Raw genomic sequence first — 7,052 nt, 5'->3', positions numbered from 1 at the left:
GGACACCCTAATTTAGTTTCCAAAAACCAAATCATGAAGCACCAATAAAATTGTTACGTGAAACTTCAGAGTAACACCAAAGCCACAGCTGCAACGCAAATACTGAAGACCATAATTATCCCTACATTTTTCCTAAATTTACCTCTGGCTGCCCCAAAACAACCAAAGGAAACCTCATCTGAAAAGCATGTTGCAACCATCACCTGATGATCAGGAACACCTTATTCTTGGTATTTGTCCACTATATGTGAGACAGTTGAAGATGTGGAAGAGAAACCACATGATGCTCAGAAGTAGAGTACATGTGAGGAGGTGTATATTGCCCAGTCCCTCTGTGACGGGGATGGGCAATTCTTAAATATGACAAAGAAAAAAAGAAAGAAAGAAAGAAAGAAAGAAAGAAAGAAAGAAAGAAAGAAAGAAAGAAAGAAAGAAAGAAAGAAAGAAAGAAAGAAAGACTTACAATAACTTGTCTCTCACCATTAGTTAGCCTCTTTCTTAAAATCAAAAACATTTTCTTGTAATGGGCACCAAAATAACTGGGAAGACTAGAGATACATGCTTTGTCTGACAAGCTGACTAATATTCTGGCAACCAGTTTCTGAATTGGCTGAAATTCTTAGCACTCTTTAAAGGAGACACGCTTCTTATGAATGTATTCTTTACATTTCCATAATTTTTTTTCATTCAGATCTTTTGACCAAAGAAAGTCTTGTCAAACATCAAGCATTATGGATAAAATTCCCAGGAATTATTTTAAAAACAGTTCATGACAACTGCTTTAGATTGATGGAACAATAGAAAAAACATTTTGGTACAATTCTCCTGTGTAGCTATTGTTCTGGCAGGAAAGAAAGATTGCAGACTGCATGTAGTGTTCCTGAAGATTCTCAGTTTTCTTGGTGTTTTCTCTAGCACAAAGGACATGGGCATAAATACAAAATGTATATAAATAATACTAAGCAATTAATAATTCAATATAGAAATATATTATGAGATCTGCGAAGATCTTTAATTCTGTGTTTAAGTGTATAGTTAAGCATATCAAATGCCAACCCTGTAACAGGCTGTTTATTACCAAGAAATCTCTCAGGGAAGTGATGTGGAGGATTAATGCCATAGCACTGCAGTTATTCTTCCTCATTAAATTGTAAATCAATTTGACTATCTTAAGTGACATGGTCCATTGATAGATTCTGCAGATGTTCTTCATCCCTTTCTGCAGACCATAAACATTTTGAATATAACAGTCTGAACCACATTTCAGATGGATGTAAACAGTTGAGCTGATTTATTTGTGTCCTGTGAAGAATTTGCTCCTTAATTCTATTAAGAGTTCCTTTGCTTATAAATTAATATCCTCATTTCATTCAGTGCCAGTCTTCCTCTTCATTATCAGAAATTCAATATCTACTGTCTTCCCAGATTATGTTTTCTCAAGGGACTTGATGTTAGTTTCAAGCAAGTCAAGATATTAAGGGATTTACACTTTTATACTGGCCAGGCTACTGAATTGATTGATATGTTGAATAAGGCTTCTTGTGATCTGCAATTAAAGCAGAGATTTGAGATAGAATTGAGGCAGAAAGATGCAAGTTTGCTGCTAGGTTCATTTTATTTCACTCCTTGTGAAATATCAACCCTGGAGAAATAAAGTTGGCCCCCACATTGACTCTGTTTTGAAGGACCCTGGAGACATGGTTCTGCCAGTGGGCCTGGAGACCCCAGGGTGATATGGAGCCCCTCATGTGCTTAGTTTGATTGTTGTTGCCAGGAGGCCAGGAGTTTATTGGGTTTTATACTGGAGTTTTATTTCTGTAAACCACTTAGAGTCACCAGGAGTGAATTGAGTGGCCATATATATTTTCTTAATAAATAAATTAAATATTTTCTGGATCTAGAGAAAGTCCTATTGCTTGATGCTCTTCTGATAATAGTTATAGGAAGTAAAAAAAAAAGTTTATGTTTGAATTAGATGTTTTAATGCTTTTTATTGTTTCAATGCTTCTTACTGTTACTATTGTTTTAAAGTGCTTTTGAGATTTTAATTCTAATATAGGTTTTTGAATTGTGAGCCACCCAGAGTTTTTTTACTGAGATGGGCAGCTATAGAATTTAAACAAACAAATAAATAAAACTTCTGATTAAGAAAACATAATTCAGAACTTCCCCTGTTAAATCAGATCAATCTTTGGATCTGTGACTAAAGGAGATAACTTGATTTCCCAAATATTTTATAAGGACCCTTATGGATAAAGAAGAAAAAGACATGTCTTAAAAAGAGAAAGATGGATTTCTCTCTGGTTACCTTATAAATTCTTTGGCTGAATTTTCAAAACGCGCTATCAGTCATCAGTCAGGGCATTATTCAAGAGAAAAGAGCTTCTTTGGGGACACAGATTTTTCTGTTTAGTGTGAATTTGTTTCTGGAACTATTTTCATGAATGTCAGAGTGAAAGAACTGTCCACCTATTCTGCATAAATACAGGCTTCGGCACTGTCTCCCTGGTTAGTCTCATGAAAGGAGAAATTAGTTCAGTAGGAAGAAATTAAACTGCAAACTTTTCTCTTATCCTCCTGATGCAGCGATCAAACTCTGAAAATTCATGCTAATCTCACTAACTGCATAAATATGTGTAAAAGTAGACCTCAGATCGAATTTGAATTAAGGTGTAAGAACATTTGCCAATAATAAAATAATGAATGGTTATTGGTAAAAAAAACATAGGATATCGAATGGTGGCATTATATGACACCATGGTCTGGACGTTCTCTCACCATTAGGGGCATAAGAACATGATGAAATTGGTTTGCTATTGTAGAGCCACCATGAGATAAATCTTATCAGTCATGGCATTATACATCATATTCTTGAACACAGCTGTGAAGATCTTTAAAGTCGTGACTTGGAGGACATCTAATTGGAGGAACATTGAGCAGCCATTTGAAAGTTAGCTTTCTAGGTGTTAACCCTCAGTTTTGCAATACCTCTCCACAAAGAGGTATGAAAGCAGGACAAGAAGCAATGAGTTAAAACTAATCAAGGAGAGAACCAATCTAGAAACTAAGGAGAAATTTCCTGACAGTGAGAACAGTTAATCAGTGGAACAATTTGCCTCCAGAAGTTGTGGATGCTCCAGCACTGGAAGTTTTTAAAGAAGAGATTGGACCACCATTTTTCTGAAATGGTATAGAGTTTATTGCCTGAGCAGAGCGTTTGGACTAGATGACTTCCAAGGTCCCTTCCCACTCTGTTATTTTATATTCTGTATTCTTTTTAGACTCTAGGGAAAGACCTCTTCTCTGTGGTTCTTTTATTCTTTTTATTTCTGGTGTCTAAAAAATTGGAGTATTTGCTGTTTCGTGGACATCTTGTTTAAACTGATTTTTCTTTAAAGTTAGTTTTAGTTGTTTGTATTATACAATCCAATCTGTTTTAGTTTGTAATTTTATTGCTATCATATTGCTATTATGAGAAATTGGACAATTATATCTGAAAAAGTAGTATTAAAAAAACCCTCATAACTAATTAAGTTTTTAAAAGATTCCTTTCCTTAAGAACTGTTGGAGAACTGGCAAGTAAACCAGTTCTTTGATACCTCTCCATATAAGGAAAGGACAACAGATCATCCACAAGACTAGTTATTCCTTGAGCCCAGACTATAGGACAATGATTTCTTGTGGGTTTGAGAACTAATAGATGAAGGACGCAACCATCATGCTCACAGCCATAGCGAAGGCTTTCAAAGGTTACTGAGTTTGTAAACCTCACTTTCTGATCACTTTTGGAAATTTGCCTTTACTATTCTAAGGCTATTAGAAATCTTCAGAGTAACAAGTTTGAAAAGCCACCTTGTGAGTTTACCTTTCTTCTTAAACAAAAAAGAAAATTAACTGTAAGTTTAAGAATTTAACAAATTGGAAATAAAAGAAAAAAAAGCTAAATTGGATTTTGATCTAAGAACGTTATTAACAAATTAAGGGTCCAGACAACTTTGGAACATTGAGACTTTTACTATAAAATTATGGAAATAATTAAATAAAATAAACAGCATTTTGTGAGAGCGTTGCCGTTCCCTCCCTCTCCCTCTCTCCATTCCTTTCCCTTCCTCCTTTCTTATACAAGTGACAAATGCAATGGGTTGGTCTTAACAGCTATTTCCGCCTTCTGTTAAAGGCTATTGAATTTAAACATTTAAATCATGTCTGGCTGAGTATTTCAGTGCTATTGTGGACTTCTGATAAATGACCATTTAAACAGATCATCCACCAATTGCTTCCTTCATTGTACAGAGGATGCAAAATGGCAGCACCATTTGTTATGTTTATAGCAGGAAAATTCAGGTACTTGATCAGTTTCTCATCTTCAGCACCAATTGTCATTTTTTTTTACCTTATTGTCTAGAACTCTGAACAAATAGTGAAAAGGGAAATACTGAATTTTATTTTTGCTATTATGCTTAAAAGCCCATTGTTGACTAATGAATTCTCTATTAAGTATTCACATCATGTTCTTAGAGTTACAGAACTTTTCAGGCTTCCATTCAGAAGAGCAGCTGTCACCACATCTCGAGACTGCTAACCCATCCTTGATCAATTTTGCTCCTCCATTTCTTATTCCTGGTCTACAAAAATGAATTTGCTTCCAGATGCCTAAATCCAAATTTTTAGCAATAAGGATCCTAAGGTTCTAAAGTCTCAGGGTCTCTTATAAACAAGAGTGACAGAGACCTAAATAAAAAGTGACAGAAACCTTATAGAACTGTGAAACATTACATTTCTCTTTTATTCCCTTTCAAATTTTCTAACAGAAACCTAGCAAAAAGACAAAGACATCTTTTGTTTGACAGTTTTAAAAAAATAATTCATCTCTTCAGTCTAAGCAGTCTAAGATTAACATATGCTTGAAAATGAAGTTGTTGCTTTCAATGGTGATAGGTTTCTGGTTTGTTTCTTTGTTTTTTTAAATAAAGCTAGCAATAGAATAATTATCTGCTCTCACATTTCTGTAATATCCATCTAATAGTCTGATTTCCACCCCAAAACATAAAGCCATTCCAGGAACAAGTGCTTACAGCTGTAAATTTTCTAGTGAACAAAACTTCACAATCATGACAGAAGAAGGCCAAGAAGCCAACCAGTGGAGGGATGGGTGAAAATGTCAGCAAGTTACCAAAGAAGACTTCAACTTGATTGTCACATTTGTTATGCCAGGGCTTTTCAACTTTTTCACCCATTGTACCACTTTTAGGATATGGCAATATCCAAGTACCACCAGTCGCCTAGCAAGGTGTCAAAAACTTGATCCAAAAAAAAGGGAAAAAAGTGATAAAGTACAGTTTGCGTAGTGACTGTTCGAAGTTACAATAGCACTGAAAAAAGTGCCCCCCCAAGCCACAGCAGAGCATAGCACTTGCCTGTCCACCCGGTGGCACTCTTCCTCCTGTCCGAGGTTTTCATTGTTGTGAGCATTTCTGTTGAGGATTGGCAGCAGGGGTGGGGTGGGGGATGTTTGGTTTTTATTCCCCCCGAATGCTGGGTGGTTGCAGCAGGTTTTGGTCACTTCGCATGACCCTGGGACACTGTGACCGTCATAAATATGAATCAGTTGCCAAGCATCTGAATGTAAATCACAAGACCCTGGAGATGCTGTAACATTCCAGCTGATCGGTGCTTCTTCTGGGATCAGCAGAAGCACCAGAATCAGCGCCGAGCTCCAGCTGGAGCTCGGCGCTGATCCTGGTGCTTCCGCTGAACCTGAGAACCCTGAAAAAGCACTGATCCTGGCACTTCCGCTGAGCCCTGACAGCCCTGCAGCTCCAGCCTCTCTTGCTCAGGCTTGTGCAGTGCTGCCACCGGTTCAGCTCATTCCCCTCCCCCACTACTTTTCTAGGATGGTTGTGTACCACCTGCCAGGTGCCAATGTACCACAGGTGGTACCCATACCACTGGTCGAAAAGCCCTGTCTTATGCTACTTCAGTGAAAGCTTCAGAAGTCCATATATGTATGGACATCAATTGGTCTCTTTTTCATTTCATTAGCAAATATTTGGGGCTTCTTGTCCTATTAAGATGCATAAATTTTGTTTACATAGTACAGAATTATTTATTGTTATTATTTGTATATGTTGCCCCTTTCCCCAAAAGTCACCAACCAGGTGACTTTGGGCCAGTTACTCTGTCTTAGCTAAACACCACTTCACAGGATTGTTGTGGTGATAAAATTAGGAGGAGGAAGGAGTATTATATATGTTCATTGCCTTGAGTTACTTATGTAAAGGCAAGATAACAATCTAATAACAGAGTTGGAAGACACTTTGGAGGTCTTCTAGTCTAACCCCCTGCCTGAACAGGAGAGCCTATACCTTTCCAGACAAATGGCTGTCCAGTCACCAGTGATGGATCATCCACAACTTCTGGAGCTGAGCTGTTCCACTAATTAATTGTTCTCATTGTCAGGAAATTTCTCCTTAATTCTAAGTTTCCATGCATTACTTCCTGTCTTGCCCTCAGGTGCATAACATTATAAATCCAGGCATGCGTTAAACACAGATAGTTTAATCTCTGAAAAGAAGTGACAGGATTGTGGAATTAGTCTATTGCACACACAAAGAGACATAGACCACACACACACACACATACACAAACACACTCAAATACAGACATTGCTCACTGTGTCAGATGTTGCTTAAAATAAAGAGATCATTTCATCTGATAATTGTTCAGTTGAAAGCATAAAGGACTGTTATATAGCAGAGCTAGTACTATAGAGCATGTATATTGTTTCTTGATAACTTTTGTGTATCTACACAAAGTGCCTCTTTTTAAAATATTGGTTTTAAATCCATATGAAATAGCTATTTGTGATAATTAGTCTGTAATGGCAATTTCACCTTCATTGATCACTAGTTTATCTTGAAAACATGTTGATAAAATGTACATGTGAACAGGCAGAGAAGTAATTCAATTATTCAAAATAATTTGAATCCATTCCTTATAGCAGTTGGTGTAACTATTAGGTTATTCATCTATTCATAAATAATACAAAACCT

This window comes from Crotalus tigris, unplaced genomic scaffold (assembly GCF_016545835.1).
Source record: "Crotalus tigris isolate CLP2741 ecotype Arizona unplaced genomic scaffold, ASM1654583v1 scf7180000019794.865796, whole genome shotgun sequence".
Classification (NCBI taxonomy): Eukaryota; Metazoa; Chordata; class Lepidosauria; order Squamata; family Viperidae; genus Crotalus; species Crotalus tigris.
The sequence above is the reverse complement of the archived record's forward strand: the minus strand, read 5'-3'. Positions refer to the sequence as shown.